The following is a 19,815-nucleotide window of genomic DNA, read 5'->3' as shown; positions in this document are numbered from 1 at the left end:
CCATCTGGTCTTTTCCCGCTCTGTCATTCCTTGATCATATTCTTCCTATTGCAAGACATCCTTGGCTCCTTGACCATGGCTCATGAATTGGTTAATGTTCTTTGTTATCTTTCCTAAGCATCACCAGTCTGCACATACTTTTTTATTGGCCTTTGTGCATTATTTGCATCTTGTCTAGGGGCATATTACCTACACAGTGCACTAGTTTGAACTTGAAATGGGGGCATATCCCTAAGAAATTTTATCCATTGGACCTATTGCATAATGGATTGTAGCTAATACTTGTATATGCTTTTATGATCCTAAAGAAATCCTAAAAATTCAAATACGATCCTAAAAAAAGCACTAAAAACACATAATGTCCTGAAAAAAGCACTAAAAATCATAAAATGTCCTTTAAAAAATCCTAAAAATCACATAATGTCCTAAAAAAATCAGTCACACAAAAAAAATCAAATATCGCAAAAACCCTAAAAAATACAAAACCCATCAAAAATTTGCAATAAACCTTGTACATATTCATTGTGGATAACCATCCCTTTTGCATAAACACTTGCAATTTGTAGACTAAAACTCAAAGCACTACACTTCAATGCCAACCACAATATCTAAGCAACGTGAACCACTAGTCAATCCAAAATATCACTACAAACCTCTCAACTAAATCCACAAACAAAGCTATCACATTATCAACCTGTCAAACACCATCTGAACACCTAAAACTACTCAAAAGAAAGTAACAATGGATAAGAATAATTTTTGGCTCATTTTGTTTAGTGACTAATTTATTTTTACTTTTTTTTTCTTTTTGATCATGTTCCTATGCCACTCGATGATATAAATTGATCTATGAGAGTGGTTAGGATGGTTCATGGTCATCTTTTTCTATTTTTTTCTATTACAATGTACCTTCGAAGAGTCTGGGACATGTACATATGCCTTAGGAAGGACAACGTCATTCTCTATCTGCATCATGCTTGTTTATGCAAAAGGCTTGCATTTGCGCTCTCATCCTTTATGCCATGATGTGTTGCATTCCATTTGCCATATCAAAATAAAGCTCCATTTATCATATAGTGCACTTTACAAAAGAAAAAGTCTTTCCATCATAATAACATCCCCTCATCTTATCTTTCTTCTTCATCTTGTTCTCAATCACTGTGATCATGTCTTTCGATTCACCAAATCATCTTCATCTTGCATTCATGCATTCCTACATCATCCTACACTGTCAATTTACTTTATGTAGCTTTCCACCTAGTTTGACCTCAGTCTGACATTTGTCTCATCATATTTGACCAAATATGACCATTTTTTATGATTTCACTCATGCTCTAACATATTTCCATCATTTTGGGCATGCACGCAAAGTTTCAGGGCATTCCGAGTCCAATCGAGCTATTTTTGGACCCTAGAGCCTTTTAGGGTGCAGTCTACACTTCTAGGGCATAGTTGGGGTTCCCAATGGTGTCATTGATGCACTTGGTAGAGTTCGAGTGCACTTGGGGAACTAGGGTACCCAGAACTACTCTCGCAGCCCCTATGTTTCATTCCGAAGCCCATAACTTTTGTGTTTCAACTTTGATTTATGAATCGTTAGTTGCATTGGACTTGTATATTTGTGAAAAAATGAGCTATCATTTTCATTATTTGGTCACTGTATGGATTGGTAATCCTTGAAACTACTCTTGGGCTCCTATTTGTCCCCCATCATGTTGATTTTGGCCCCCCAGAGCCTTCTCGGGCACATTTTGCACCTTAAGAGTCCACTTGGGCTTCCCAAGTGCATCATTGATGCACTTGGTATTGTAATGACACACTTGAGCTTACCAACTTTTGCGTTTTAACTCAAATTTGCAATCCATCCATTGCATTGGATTTTTATCTTAGTTTTGGAAAAAATGAACTATAATTTTCATCATTTTGTGTTTTTATTGAGTGGTAACCCATGCAATTACTCTCTGGCTCCTGATTGACCCTATTCTGCATTCTAGGCCTCATAACTTTCACATTTTAGCTCTAATTTTCATTCTGTCAGTTGCTATGGTTTTGTCTTCTTATTGTCAACAAATTCACTTATCATATGCTTATTTTAGTCAATTTCTCAAAGGGTCACCCATATATATCATCCCTACTAGGGCATGTTGTGGCTTTCTCATCAGTTATTCTTTGACACAACACTCTAAATCACATTGCATCAAACAGGGCCAAAATGTAGATGCTCAAAAATTGTTTGCATCTATGGTTTCATCACTTCATACTAACTTTAATCTTTTGGCCAAATTGATCATACTTTATCATTTGTATCCTGTTTTCACATCAATTTCATATCAACTCAAAACCATTTCATATCAACTCAAAATCACCCCAAATAACATTGGAATCACTTGGAATCAGTCATAATCATCACAAATCATATCAAAAATCCCAAATCAATCATCATTTATTTGGTCCTAGGTATTATTGTGGCTTTCAGTGCCTTGGAAACCTATCAACCTATCAATCTTATCAATCTAACCTTAGTACTGTCATGGTTCTCAGTACTAGGTCAAATTATCATTCATGTCATCAGATCTTTGACATTGTTGAGGCTTTGAATGTTAGATCATGGCATAATCAACCATTTTAATAATATTAATAGTGTTTTTCAATGTTATTATGATCAAACCTTATCAATCAACCTTGATCCTGTAGCATTTGCAATGTTAGTTAAATGTTACGTATCAATCAATTCATTTCATGTGTCCTTTGCATGTTATCAACTTTAATTAATGAATTTGACCATGGCTTTGGTCTATTTATCATCATCTCATTTGATCTATATCATCATCATATTTTCATCAAAGGATACGGTCGCATTCATTTAATCAATTTGGCCAATCATTTACTAATTTTCTCTATAGGATTAAATAACCCATAATTTAATCCTATTATTCTTACTAATTATTCTCCCTAATTATCATCGTCAATTAATTTATTTTATTAGTTAATTGGTTCATCATTCACAAACCATGGAAATTCTTAATTTCGTAAGTCACATTTTCCATCCTTAATTCCATTTTCTACTAATTCTTATTTTGTGGAATAAAAGGGATTTTTAATTTGAATATTCCATAAAATATTGCATCATAGTGATACTTGGATATGACACCTCATGGATTCTCCTTTGACACTTGGCTAAGATTTTTCATAATGAAATATTCTTATTCTCTTACGCATGTCCATATTTGGCTTATTTGTCATAGATTCTTGTCTTTAAGTGGGTTGAGGTGTCTTATGATGTGTCATAGATTCTCTTCCCCATTTTAGCCAAGTTTGACTTCCATGTGTCATAGAATCTTACAATTGGCATATTTTTTCATATGCATCAGGGATTCTTAAAGGAATTTCTTGCCACACCACATATCTATGGGTGAAAAATCCAATGCTCTCATCCTCCACGTCAATTATAAAATGGACACTCTTTCTCTCATTTTCGGTCCTTGAATCTTGGAAGTCTTGGTCCTTGAATCCTTGAAGTCTTGGAAGTCCTTACATTCTTAGCTTCTTTTCATTTTCACACCATTTTCTCTCAAATCTTAAATCACAACTTCAAGTATTCTCATGATATTATCCATATCATAGGATTTTGCTTCAATTTTGTGTGCACTATAGGCAACTTTGGAGCTACAATCATTTGGAGAAGAAAGAAGGACATGGGAGCTACAAACGAAAGAGGGGGTTTTTATTGCTTTCTTTATTAGTTTGGCTTTCATGGTAGACTAGTGGGTGCTAATGTATCTTGATTGAGTTTTGTGATTTTCTCATAGTATGTGATGCATTTAGTCATTTTCTAAGTCCTACAACATAGTGGAAGTGTCTCATTTGTACCTTTGGCATTGTTTCTTCCTAAAGGGAGGAACACCATTCTACAGTCTTGGATCGGCTTCTCCATCAGAGTAGTCACTATTAGGCATTCTTCTTTTGGGGGGGGGGGGGCTATCCTATCTCTCTTCCTCTTCTCATCATTCTCTTATGTAAATAATTGATGTATGTCAAAATGGGGGGGTCTTGATTACTCCATTCATCCTTTATCCCTATTTATCTCTCTTTTTGGGGGTGGGTTTTTCCCATGAGGTTTTCCTTCTTTCTCCACTTTATCATAGATTGCATATCATTATGTACATGGGTACCTAACATGGCCTAGTAGTCGGGACCCATCTTGCATTGCATCCTAGATGTCATAAGCTTAAGGGAATTCCCCTAAGTTGTACTTAAGGGGGGTTGTTGGTGTAAATAAGTATTTACTTATTACACTTTCTGAAGTTTATTTAGGTTAATGCACTATTTAATTATTTTGCATTATTTTTTTTTTTTAGGTGAGACACTTAGGAGTTGTGTACTCTTATTGAAGTACACAACTCTAATTATGCACATGGTGTCTACAACATAGGAGTTTGCATCATTCTCTAAGTTGTCATGTTGACAACATAGTTATTCACACTCCTAATTTAGCACATGTTGTCTAAACCACTGATTTGCATGTTACACTATTGTAGGCTTATTCTCACATCATCACACTTAATTTCATGCTTAATGGAGGATAACCCATATCTGGTGGACATGTGCCTGGTTGTATGACTTATCATGATGTTGACTTATATGCATTCTAGAAGCTCTCCAGAGGCATTTATACATAGGCACTCCTAGTGTACTCTTGACATGTAATGGATATGGATATGGTTGTATGGCTTATTGAATGAATATCATCATTCTGATCATACTCTCTCTTTGGTCTACTATTGTGCTTGTGTTTGAGCTCCTTGGTCTTGGGTGAATTCTAGCATAAGTAAAATTCTTACATGGTATGAGAGCTATATACTTGATTATTACACAAACAATTTCAAGGGCAAGACCACCGAACTCACTATCCAAATGACATCTATGTTATTCCTTTTAGAATAATAGAAATACAATTGATCTCAACAACTCAATTCTTTCTCTATCCTCTTACTATGTCTCTTCCACACCAAGACACTTCTCAGATCTCAATACCAAATCTACAAACCCACATCACAATAATCCCTTTGATAACTTTCTCAAATTTACTTAATTTACATATCACTTTTTCCAATCCACTTTTCGTACTCTACACACTTCGTCACAAGGAAAATAACTTTCCTTTACACCATTTCCTCAAAATTATTCATTGAGTTAGTGTTGAGGCTTTCACAATTATAATTACAATAGGACCTCATTAAGATACATGTTACATTACATCTTTTTATTATTACAAAATGCAACTAACTCACAGTATTTAGAATTTCTCACCCTTTTGACCTCAAACTTCACGCACTCTCAAACATCATCATCAAACTGTTATCTATCTCTATCTAAGTGCGCTTAACTAGATTTTATCCCTATTAGGAGATATAATCTAATTACAGAATGTAATGCCCCTCCAAAGGGAACCCAAAAGAATAGGTCAAAGTTGATAAGTTTAATGAGTAATTTTTTTTAAACACCCTCTTCCTGTTAACTCATTAAGCACATATTGAAAGTCCTATTCCAGTTCCCTTAACATTTTGTTTATCGATAAATGGCCTAGGCCTTGATTATATTGATTAAACAATCATAAATTTAAATACAACAGAGCAACTCTATTCAAACAGGCACTAGTAAGAAAGAACGAAGAAGAAAACCTCCAGTCTTTCCCGGGATAGTGGTCCTTTATTATTACATCATAAAAGGGGCATACCCCAATTGATATTGCTACAAATGTGTTATAGATACATAGTTTTGGACTGGCATCCAATGAAATTTAGAAGACTGAAGATGCTTGAAACAAATAGAATCATGTAGCCAGAAAAGACCATATCAGCCAATAGTTTAGATTTTAATATGCTTCCATCCCTTGCTATGAGCTAGATTCATACGTGCCACTATCGTGAAGGTCATAAATGTAGCTTTAAACAAAAGCCAACTAAATAGTTAGTAATAACATGTAAATAGTTTCATGAAATGATCTATAAAAATTAAGATGACCTGGATAGGTCTAAAGACAAGTACTTGTCCTACTTAGAATTATTAGTACTTCAACCTTCCGCTTATAATCAAATCCATTCTCCTCATGAAACATCAATTCTTTTTCCATTCTCTACATTAGTTGTCAGTAATACTCTACATCAAATTATTAGAGGAAGTGCCTTCCCAAATTGAGGAAATATTACTCTTCTTTGTCCTATCCTACCCATTACAAATTTATATTAAATCCAATTCCTACTTTGATAACCATTACTTAGTTCTCTAAAAAGTTCCTAAATTATCCTTCTAACACACTTATTATCCACTACTCTCCAAGGAAGACAAAAAAACCACATTTTGCAATGAAGAACACAATTACTAATCTTTTCCTAAAAAAGCTATCAAACAAACAGATTGAAATATCAAACTAAAATCTGATATAATTTAAATGATTAGAGAAAGTTGAGCAAAGCATGTTGTAGAGAAGAGTAATCCAAATAAGAGGAAAAAAATGTATACTTACTCTACGATTTTCTTCAATTTATTACCCCGAATACTATCTCATGAAACTTAATCAACTAAATAATTCAAAACTCGAGGGACAAGATGACAAGTCGATGAATTGAGATGATGCAAGAAAACATTGTAACCAAACAATAGGTTACAAATCTATTAATGTCATAGTAATTAATTAAAAGTAGGCACTTAACCTTGCTAAAAGTTTTAGAGATGGTAAGAAATCTAAAAACAATTACTTCATTTGCCATTAACAAATCTAATCACTGATCCAGGGGATGAAAATTACTGAAAAGTAAAATGTCCCCAATGCTCCAAGAATCAACATCATTACAAGTGTTCACAATTTTGACTCCAACATAACTTGAACGATCAAAATTGGAGTTCAAGTGCAAAAATTATGACTGGTCAAAATTTGGTCAAACTGGGACCAAAGGTCATAAAAGGGTGAAAAAATAATCATCTCAAAAGTATTTGACAATGGATTCCAAATGAAAGAGCTCGTCAAAAGCTTTCCAATGGCGTTCGTTTCATCAAGAATGGAGATCGGATATAAAAGTTATGATGGTTTCAAATTCCAGTAAAAGTATGGATTTCAATGACATCAGCATGACATCACGAAATCATAAAGAGAGGGAAAACATTCAAATTTGAATTAAAATAGCTATTTAATTCGAATTAAAGGAATGAGATAATGGGAGTTGAACTCCTAACCATTGGCCTCCTAAAATTAAGGCCAACCAATGGGCTATTTATGCCATATGTAATATTAAGGGAAGAGTTGTTATCTATTCAGAACAAATCCACCCAAGCTTATTTAATTAGGGGCATTTGTTGAAAACAAACCCTTAATTTTGGTGTCAAATCATATCCAAATAATGGTAAAAGGGGTAAATTCGAAATATGTAACCAAAATGGGGGATTTTGTTAGTTAATTGTTTTAGCCCATTTTTGGTTAAATTTGATGTATAAAATGGGGGTAGTAGGCTTTGGAAAGGCATCCAGGTGACGAGAAGGAGATTATGATTTTGGAGACTTGATGATTATTCCTGCACATTGGAGAGTAATGCTGTAATTGTGCTTGAAGGGAAGATCTTGAACACTTGTAATTAATTTTGGAGCAAATTAGATTGGTCCCTCTATTGGAGCAGGACCCAGAGATGTAGTCCGACCCACGGATGAACTCCGTTATCAATCGTGTTTTGCCTTATGTCTCTCTACTCTCTTTCTTTTAGTCATTACCTTTTTATGCTTTGTTCATTTCAGCATTTAAGTTGTGTTAATTTGCTAATTAATACTTTGAAATTTTACTTTAAGAAATAATGTTAAGCATTCCTCTGTAATAGTCCTAGATCCTAATCAGATCAATCACTCAAAAGACAAGAATCCTACAGAACCATACATACTAACAAACACTATCCTTCTGATATCCATAAAAAATGTGTTTTAACAAATTTGAGAGAACCACAGATCGTAATAGACTAGTCAATAGTAGAACACACTTTATATTAATATTATTTTAATAAGTATTGAATGATGATTACATATAGACAAAGGAGATTACAAAGTAGGAAACAACTAAACTAACCAACCTCTAGATATTGTGCCAAACTGAAAAGCTTAAGTAGGAATAATTTAAAAAAAATCCCAATAAAGGGCTAGAGAAGGTAAACTAAAACTATAGAGACAAAATAGCAAGACAAGAGCTAGCCATAATAGAAGACAAACATGCATCAAAACACAAACCTCGATAGCATATCAGTGGCAGAGCATATGAGGGCAACAACCAAAAACCAAAAAGGACAAACCTAGAACCTTTAGGACCATACTTCTTCCAGAAGACCATAATCACTTTAGTAATGTCATTTGGATTTTCCATCCAAAAATGGGGAGGGAACTCAAAAGAGAACTTTTCCCTACTAGATCTCTCAATATTGGGTGTGTAGAAATCTAGAGCTTCCAAGTTTACCAAATCTACCCCCAGATGGATGTAAGCATTAAACAGACCGAGGTAACTTCTGAGCCATTCCTTTCTTTTATCCACCACTATCCCTCTCCATCTAAGTAGGAAGTGAATCCTTGATTCCATTTTTGGCCAAATCTGATTGAAGGTTGTAAGATCCTAAATTACTAATGCAGGCCACCTAGGTACAATAGCCAAGTCAAACCTTCCCAGTGGATGATCCATATATAGTTTAGGAAGGGGGAATCTAAGCTTTTCATCTAAGCTCATGATAGCTTCTACCAGACCTTGACACCAAATGGGATAATAAATGTTCAAACAAAGTCTCACCATATCCCATTTTTCAATCCTAGCTCTAGCAATACACCCAATAAAGGTACCTATGATGTCACTATTCATCCTCCATGTGAAGTCATACTTGAAAAAACCTTCTCCTAAAGCCCTTCTAACCGCAATATGTTTCATTCCATCCACTGGCCGAAGCACACGGTTCCACCTTTTAGGCTTAATGTTACCTTGAAAGGCTATTGTGCACACCTTCGTAGTCTGAAAAACACATATAAATGTATCCATAGCTAGAGAATTATGACCAGAAAGACAAAGATAGGACAACGTATGAATAAATAGGTAAAGAAACTCTGCGATGACTCTAAAAAGATCTAGATTAATGCTAGCTTCATATTAGCTCAAACACTTGATGTCACACTGAAGCTATCATGAAGTGGACATAGAAACCTAATAAGGAGAGGGAAAACCTACTAAAGGGAATGATGAGAAAAACACCTAATAAAAAAATGGATGATGGGGGATACCAATGTAAAGAGATCGACATCATTCTTTCTCTTTTGAAGATATCATTGACTTAAAGAGTTATAAAAGCTTATATTAGATGCAGATATATTCCTAAAGAATCATGCCCTGTATATCTTCCCACTGGCCTAACTACAATATAGCCAATAGAGACTTAATAAAAGGCTATATTATAAACTACTAACTCAGCATATTATAATCTACCTTAAAGAAAACCTAATCAATCTACATAGCCTAGATTAAAGATATAACATGCTTTAGAGAAATCACTCCTAATAGAGTTGATGCAAAAGACTTAAAATTAAATAAAAATTAAAAAGTAGACAAATTTATCACACTTCTTTGTATATCAAGAGATTTTCACCATTAGCTCCCATATTTTCCAATTTGTTTGCCTTTTGATTACCTTCCCTAAAGATGTGACAAATCCAAATCTCTGCAAATCGATCTAGATAAGTGAGGACTTCTTCTAGTTTTGAATTAAGGATCCAATTAGGTGTGACTCTTTTCCTTATATTGTTTAAAACAATTTGAGAATCACCTTCGATGATGATTTTAGATAATCCTAAATTTAGACAGAGTTGAATTCCTTCATCCAATGCTTCGAGCTCTGCCAAATTATTAGAAGTAGGATTTATAGGTTTTCCTTTTTTAGCAATCCACTTACCTAAATCATCATTAATGATGCACCTGATACCTATTATCCCTGGGTTGCATCTCGTAGCCCCATCGAAGTTAAGCTTTTCCCAGCCCATTGGGGGGAGAGCCCATTTACAACATTCCATTGCCTCCTTGCTCTTCTTGAAATAGGTCAGAGGAGGGTTAACCAAATTTAACCACTTCTTTTTAATACATCCATCCCAACAAGAAAATGATCCTTCTTCTATCTTGGATTTGTAAAGGTGGGAATTAACTATTTCAAGTATGCTTGTTTCTATTTTTATAACTATCTCTTTTGGTTGCATCACCTTATTGCAGAAAATTCTTCTATTCCTTTCTTTCCAAATTTCCCACAAGAGTATAGATGGCTAGATGTTCCAAAGTTTTCTATAGATGCCTTTGAAAAGATTGGTGGGCTAGATTTTTAAAAGATCAATAAAATATTTAGGCATCAGAGCGAACCAACCTAACATGTGTCTGAGCCAATCCCAACAAGCTTGAGAGTAAGGACAAATGTAAAGGATATGATCAGTATCCTCACTATTTTGTTTGCAAAGCAAACATCTATAGGTACTTTCAAAACCTAATTTATGAAATTTGTTCACCGTCAGAATCTTGTTTTGAAAAGCCAACCATAAGAAGAAACCTACTTTCAGCAATCAAGAGGAATCCTAGCATAGTTTAAGTGGAATTTCCACTTTATTCCAACTTTGAGAGTTGATAATGGCTCTATATCCACTTTTCACACTATACTTGCCATCATTCAAAGCTGCCCAAATGAGCTTGTCACGCCTCTCGAGTTGCTTAACTTGTCTATCTTGTAGGATCATTTCATAAGCCTTTATTATTGTAGGGTCTTCTTCTATGTCCTTTAGAGGCTTCCAAATCCATCTAGTACTACCTTCTATGGAGATCTTTATTTTGTAGTTACTAATCTTATTTCCCTAGAGATTGACTAATTTCTCTTTGAGTTCCTCATGAATCTTACAACTATCTATCGAGGGATGCCCATTCCATGAATCTTCCCAAAATAAGGCTTCATCACCCTTGCTGGCATCCCAAGTTAGAAATTTTTTAATAAGGGGGTGCTATTTAAACCATAAAGATCCAACTTTCCAACCCTTTGGGAAGGGTCTTCATTCTAAAAATTGATAGAGTGTCTTCTGCGTTAAGATACTTATTATACATAATCTTGGCCCATTTGTTCTCTTTTTCCACAAAAAGATGCCATATTAATTTGGCACATAATTCTTCATTCTACCAATATAAATTCTTGATCACTAAACCTCCAGAATCCTTAGGTTTTCATATATTCTCTCATTTTATGAGAGCCAATTTTTTAGATTGTTCACAATCATTCCATATGAAATCTCTGAGCTTTGACTCAAACTTCTGATGGAGATACTTTGGTAGAGAAAGACAAGATAGCAGGTAAGTGATAGGCTAACAATGGGGTAAATAATAAGAAATAATTAATGATTTATGATGAAGTTCAGCTAGTCTATTTGTGTCAATCTGAGAGTGAAAGACATCTGAGCAATATAATATCAAGGGATGTTAGTTGTGAGATGAGGGATTATGAATGTAGCTACAACACATGAAATTTAATCTATGGAAAACTAAATAAATCCTAGGGACAGGAACTCTCACTTCTTGGCAACAAGAACATTAGAAATATAAATAACTCAACAAAACTAATTTGTAATAAAAATAACTATAACTCTTAAGAAATGATCAACTCATAAGATCTATTTCATATGAAATGTTATTATATAATCAAATACAGATATTAAACACATAAACTAATATACTGTGACTAAATCCATACTATGTAATGCTAAGCTAATTAACATATAAATGAAAACTAATTTAAAAGCACTCCAAACATAACTAACAGAAAATAATCACTGGGTAACTTTAGAGTGGGCTCTTTCTCCTCAGCTACCTGGTGAAGAAAAATAATGGTTTTACACCTCTAAAATCATGCAAATATGGAACTTATATTTTAGAATAATAATAATAGTCTGTGTACAATGCTATGCATTTTTGTGAACTGTGTATATCCTATTTTCTCTTCCGTACATTACAACAACTCTGACCTTTTATACATTCATTTTAATAAACTGCACCACACAAATAATAGGTAGCATTAACAATACAATAGAAATTAGTTTGATGCCAAGAATAGGAAACTTATTACTATCATTCCAACAAACTGTATTTGTCTAGATCCATTATTTTGAGCCAACATTTAAAACTGTTTGGAAATGCCTCCACTTAGTAGCATAACAACTTAGATGTTTGTAGCATGGGTTTTATTAGCATCCACACATGTGTGATATAGATCATGTGCATATCCTATGTAGTGGTTGATATCATTCCAAGCTTTGGAGAGAATATGCAGCAAGTATTGATGAAAACAAAATATGTCTCCATGCCAGCAAGAAACAATAAGCAATACAAATTAAGGCTTGTGGTCTTCCCCTTTAATATTTAAAAGTTGATGGAGCTTTAGATTGGTGAAAGAGCTATAGGAAGATGTATAGCGGGTGATAGGAAGAACCATAACATATTATCAGCTTGTTAGATAAATACAATTTCATCTATTTATTCACATATTTTATCTAATAACTATATTAAATATTACTCATAAATATTATATCATATGCAACATATAAGAAGAAAATGGAATATAAAATGGGGATTAAAATGAGTGTGAAGGTTTATATGAAGGCTAAAATATGGTATAATTTGGGACATAAAATGCTCTCATCATTCCCCCCAACTTAGCTTATTGCATGTCCTCATGCAATCATTATGGTCAAGAGGTATGTAGTTTTAACTAGAAGCACTTAACGTTTTTGGTTTTTAGCTTTGTCTCCACCTCGAACCATGATAACTCATATAAACACAAATCCATTTCTTTGCTTCACATGAGAAGCTTTGTTATTATTTCTTCTTCTTCTTTAATAGGGATATTTCTTTCAAATTTTCATTAGTTATTTCTCTTTTCTCTTTTCTTTCTTTTCAATTTTTTTATAGCATCATGGATCAAAAGGATTCATATAGGAGAATTTATCTCAATTTGCACAAGAGGAGTTTAAATGGGTGAAATAGGAGAGATAAGAGACAAAAAAAAGGCTATTGTATGATGGATATAATGGATAGTATGATGGGAATATTAAGGGTGATGGATGAAAAATAATAGGATGACATTCCTCCCCCCCACTTAAAGGTTGACTATCCATGGGAAACGAGGAAAGGCTATGTAGGTGTGTCACATAGTGATCAACATAATAATAAATATAAATAAAGTTAAGAGATAAAATAAGGAAAAACAAAATTGATTGTTTTACCAACATGCATGGGTAGAGAGACCAAGGCAGGAACATAGAGTAACTCAACAACTGTCACCACCAAAAGCAAGGAATCAACAACAATGAATGAAGAAAGGCATCCAGAACTACAACACCACAAAAGACCACCATCTAACTGAAAGCAACAAAGAGAAGCCCCATGGAAGGAACCATAAAACAAGGAGAGGGACTACAATTGGAGGGGCCTCCATCATCAATTGAACTAGTATAGAGCATAGAGGAAGTAGCACATTCCACTGAAAACACCTCAACTAAACAAGCAACACATACTATGGGTGATCAAAGATTTGATGAGCACATCAAAGAGGAGCAGAGCTATAGGAATGAGCGATAGGAGGTGCCAAGAATGAAAAGAACCACTGAAGCTAAGGAGTGTGCCTAAAAAGAATGTTAAGCAGAAAAACCAAGAACACCATTTATTGCATTTTTTTCAATTTAAAAAAAAAAATTAAAAACTTTTTGATAATGACAAGTGACCATTGGCAAGCCAATTTTCAATCACTCACCGCTTAATGATGCTATAAAAATAGTTTTCACCACTAAGAATTTATTTTTCAGTTAACATCTACCGAAAATTGGTTTTTAGATATTAACTGGCCAACAATGCTCAAAGGTTTTCATTGTTGGATCTTTTATTGCTTTTTTTTCTCTTTTTTCAATAGTTTTTTCTTTTTCTTTTTCTCAATAACTACATAGAATGACCAAACAAATGAAATCCTGACATGGATGATGAAAAATGATACCATCCAAAACTTGAGTTTTGTCCATGACCACATAGCAGGCACTGTGGAAACTTGATTGTAGAAGGAACTAGAAATGATGACCAGGAATAATCTCCACAAAATTGAAATAAACAATGTTGATCCATGTAGCCCACAACACTAAATCTGAAATCTTCTTGCAAAAATTTGGAACACACTAGAACAATTGGGTAAGATAATCACTCACAAGGATGATGGTACTCATATGATATAGTAAAAATAGTTTTCACCACTAAGAATTTATTTTTCAGTTAACATCTACCAGAAATTGGTTTTCAAACATTAACTAGCAAAAACTGGATCACCTGACATGAAGTTGTGTGACATATCCAATCCTTGTAAAGAATGAGATCGATCCATTTCTTGAAATAAACACACCTTTATTATCAAGGACAAGGTCATAGAGTGAAATACCAATGATGGTCTTCAATGTGCTCATAAAACTTCAAAGAGGAGGAGACACAACTCGAGGAAGGAGTGTGATGATCTGCAATGTCTTCAAAGTTTTTTTGGATGTGTAGCTCAAAATGAATCATGAATCTCATAGGAAAAGTTGCATATTTTCCTCCATGTGATAAATTACCAAAGAAAATAAATTTTATCTCAAGGTGGGGAACACCTGAGCCACAATCTTCTTGTGATCTCCAATAGTGAAGCACAAGTGAAACAAAGATGCACTACATAGATAGCAAGCCCAGACAATGTTAACAAAGAGAACATAGTGTGTTATACAATGCTTGTGTAGAGAAGCATCGTCAACTAGTATTGGTACTAAGATCATCCCACCACAATAAGGAACCTATAACCATATTCTCAAAACCAAGCATATCAATAATAGTAAAGAAATTTTATCCAATTAATAACCCTACCATTAAGTGAGTAATGCATTTATACAAATGGTAAGTAGAGTCATTAATATAAATAAACACTTGATAATAATAAAAGAATGTGATTACAATGATTATACCAATGTCAATCAACATAAGAATACATACCTTGAATTTTTTAGATGTCACATGGTCAAGTTAGCTAAAAAAGACCAATGAAACAATCAATGAATCTTGATTGGAAATCATCCAAGAACTACAAAATTAGAGGGATTCCCCACAACTTAACTTCATGCTACATAGTCATAAAATCATTAGGATAACCAAAGAAACTAGGCAACCCAAGAGAGAGTAACACATCATTAGAATTTTGTGAGCCTTTTTGAATGATAGATAAATCAAATATTTCAATAATTCAATGGATGTACTCCCAAATTAATTTTAGGGTATAAAAGCATAGGGAATTGGAATTATCCAAGGAATCAAGAAATGAATTTAGTACTTGTTATCAATGAATGATCATCATAAGATACAAGAACCAATAATGAAGAATACATGGATATTAATACTTTGATCCTTGTTAAATAAATGAATCATCCATAGTGTATTTGGTTATTTTAGGACAACAGACAAATTTAACAATGACAAATAATGCTCATCCAATTATAACATATTTGGTTTGGTCATTAATGCATAGAATCCCTTATGATTGTGCTTAATCAATTATTGGTCCCAAATCAACAAGTATGTGAGGGATGTACATTTTAACCATAGGCCTCCAAATATCAATATGTATAAGTACAAAAATAAAATATAGATCTTGGAGAATCTGGCAACATGTTTGTAGAATATGGAATGTATCTGGTTTAATATAACTTAGTGCATGATTAATATTATCACACATACTTATGAGTCCAATAATTAAAATTGATGCAATTTGAGGTATGGGCTCATTTGTGGGTATTTGGAATTCACTAAGTGGAAAAGAAGAAAAAAGGTGATTATAACTCAATAAATGATATTGTTCTTCTAATTTAAGTAAACCAAAATCACATTCCTTATATGCATCAATATATTCCAATTTTGATTTACCAAATTCAAGAACATTATTAGATGGTAAAGGGATCTGCAAAAGTTTATAGGTACTATTACCCACCTTATTATGAAGTGTTGTATGAGGCAATATAGTTTCCTTTGGTGGATATGGTGGAGTTGGTATAATATGATGTGAATGAGATAATGAATATGGTAAGAAGTGTGAATGAGATAAAGTAGATGGGAATAAGTAGGATGGGTGGAATGAAGATGGTAAAGATGGGTATAGTGGTTTTTGTGAGTATTCTTGATTCCATTTATCATACATATTATGTAAAGAAGTGTGTTTTGAAGAAACATGTTGGATTTGTAATGAAATAGAGTGACAATACATGTCACCAACATAATGCATACCATGATCTTCTTGAGTTGGTGTTTCAGATTGTTCATCCATTATAAGGAATACTTGGTCACTTCCACCCTTATCATGATAAGAATCAGAAATAGCTTGCACCTCATTCACCATATTCTCATGATTATTTGGGCATATACATTGGTCATCTTTCCTGTAGCAATTAGAACAACAAGTGGTTAGATTTTCATCATCAAAATCACATTGTTCTAAGAATTCATCAATGATATTTTCTTGGTCAAACATAAAGATACCATTTGTACATACCTGTGATGATGATCGATGATGGAAGATCAATATCTTTAAGATGCATTCATTAACTAGAGAGGGTATTTAAACATCACCTTTGGTCAACATGATTTCCCCACCAATTTCTTCATTTGTTTTTAAATTTGAAAGCGAGGGTCTGGGGGCAACAACCACTAGTGGGGTCAAGGGGCAATGCCCCTTGCGAGGTCCTAGGGTAGCACCCGAGGTGCGCTCCCTATTGTAGTACAAAACAGGGTTGAGGGGCAATACCCCTGATGCCAAGCACATTTTGCCTCTTGTGTTCCCTTCAAATTTTGCATTTTTGAAGCAATTTTCAACCAAAATTGATATCCTTGAACAACCTTGAAAATGCATTATTTTAAACATTTTTCTTCAAAAATATATTTTCTTTACCAATAGCTCACAACAACTAATGATAATATAAAATTGAATCTATTTTCTAAAGCAACTAATGAATCTAATTTCTAAGCCTACTTGCAAACTCTAAAACAAAACTCTAAAACAATGCATCTATATGATTTAACCAATGCAAATTAAGATTAATTACTTAAGAAAGGCTAGCAGTTGCAAAAGATTTCATCCTAATGCATTGTTCCTAACTTAACTCATCAAACTAACATGCCTTTGAAACCTTTCCCCAGCAACGATGCCAAAATGATAGGCCAACTCTAGGAAAAATAATAAGAAATAATTAGTAATTTGGGACATAAAATGCTCTCATTAGTAAGTCAGAATAGCCGATAGAACAGAGCTTATCTTAACAATTTTGCTAGCTTTTGAGAGCCATTTATCTTTCCAACTACCTATCCTAGCCTCCAATCTCTCCAGAATACTATGCCATGCCTTATTGGATTTCATTCCTTTTTCTAACTCTATGCCAAGGTATTTGCATGGAAATAAACCTTTTTTATATCCCATAATATGGTAAATCTACTTTTCCAACTTTGGTTCCATATTAATAAAATAAATCTCAAATTTAAAATCATTCACTTTCTAACCTAATGTAGTCATGTACTACTTGATGATGGCCTTAATGCTAAGCACCTCTTTAACTGTGCTTTTGCCTAGCAAAATAGTGTCATCTACATATTTTTGGTGAGTAATGTTGGTGATATTCCTCGTGATGGTAATACCATTAATTTCCTTGTTGTTATGAGCAAATATCTCCCAAAGGCTTTAGCCATTATGATGAAAAGAGATGGGGATAAGGGATCTCATTGTCTAATGCCTCTAGACATTTCAAAAAAGCCCTCGGGGGTCCTGTTAATTCAAACTGAAATTTTTGTTGTGGAGATGCACTTATAAATAAGGTTGATCCATCAGTGGGAAAAACCAAAGGCTTCTATGGTGTTACAAAGGAACCACCAATCCACCATGTCATAGGCTTTTTGAATATCTAGTTTCATAAACATGCTTTCCTCTTTGTTCTTATAGGTAGAATGAATAGTTTCTTAGATAATTAGAATGCCATCAAGAATGGATCTCCTAGGAATGAAACCTGTTTGTTCTTTAGATATAATTTTAATGAGGATAAGCTTTAATCCATTTGCTAAAATCTTCGATAAAATTTTATAAATGGTATTACACAATGCAATGGGTCTAAAGTCCCCTAGACTTTCAGGATCCTACTTTTTTGGGATCAAAGTAACAAAGGAATAGTTGATTTTGGATAACAATGAGCCACCATTTCTAGACGCTTCAATAGCTTTCAACAGGTCTAAGCCTATTATGTACCAATATTTTTGATAAAAGAAGGCCTAAAATCCATCTAGACCTGGTGACTTATCGAGGTTCATATTAAATACCACCGGTCTGACTTCTTCCAAGGTGATGGGTTTATCTAAAACTTTATTATCTTCAGCTGAGACTATATTTTGGATCACTTCAAGCATATTGGATTGAGCTACTCTGTTGGAACCCTCATAGTTATTTAATAAATTCTAAATATGGTCCACAAAAATCTCAAAAATTTCTTTTGAGTTTTCTATTGGAATACCTAGATGGTTTTTAATTATATATATCTTACTTTTTGCTCTATTATGAAGGGGAGAGTTATGGAAAAATTTCATGTTCTGGTCTCCCTCATCTAGCCATTTCTCTCTTGACTTTTACCTCCAAAAAAATTCTTCTTTGGATAATATATCCTCTTGTTTAGAAAGTAGTTCTTTTTCTAAAAGGTAGCTTTCATTATTCATACCTTTATTAATTACTTCTAGATTTAATTCCATTAATCTTTCTTCGATGTCCAATTTCTCTTTGAAAATGTTATTGAAGTGATCGTTCTTCCATCTAAGAATGTTTTCTTTCAACATTTTCATTTTTGAAACAAACATAAACATTCTAGAGCCTTTAAAATTACCTTGAGACCACCACTCTTTAATACAGTCTAGAAAGTTTGCATCTAAAAACCACATTTTTTCTCATTTAAAAGGATTTCTTACCGGTTTATGTGGCTCAAAAAATTCAATTCTGACTGGGAAGTGATCAGATCCTGTAATCAACAAGATAGATGATTGGATATTCAGATTATTTTTATCCAAATCTCCTTTAAGGAAAAACCTATCTAATTTTTTTGCTATAAAAGCAAAGTCCTTCCTTTTGTTATTTCATGTGTAATTCCCATTATTGAGTAGGATATCAATAAATTTATGAAGATCACACCAATTTTAAAAATCTTTAGAAGCTTGAGAGATATGTTGTATTCCCCCTACTTTTTCATTTAAGTTTAGAATAGTATTGAAATCTCCACCTAATAGGATAAGATTGTTCTTATGACCATTAATAAATACACTAATTTCCTCCTAGATCATTTTTTTGTGACGGTTATTTGTTGGACCATAAATTTTAACTAAGATAAACTTGAGATTAGATTTCAGACTTTTGACTGAGCAACAGATCCAATTACTGTTTACATTTAGGATATCTAAGGTTACTATCCTGAGATTCCATATGAAGCCTAAACCCCTGGATGCACCTATAGATTCTTGTAGAGTTATATTCCAGTTTCCTAAGTTCTTACCTAGTTTAATACCTTTTCTCTTATTAAGTTTAGTTTCTTGTAATAAGATAACCTCAGATTCAAATAGTTTTAGATTTTGTTTTAATAATCTTTTTCTACTAGGGGCATTTAAGCCCCTAGCATTCCACGTAGTAATCCTCATATTTCTTTGGGAAGGCACTT

This window comes from Cupressus sempervirens, chromosome 3 (assembly GCF_028749045.1).
Source record: "Cupressus sempervirens isolate cs-2001-9-10 chromosome 3, ASM2874904v1, whole genome shotgun sequence".
Lineage (NCBI taxonomy): Eukaryota > Viridiplantae > Streptophyta > Pinopsida > Cupressales > Cupressaceae > Cupressus > Cupressus sempervirens.
Note: the sequence above shows the minus strand (reverse complement) of the source record.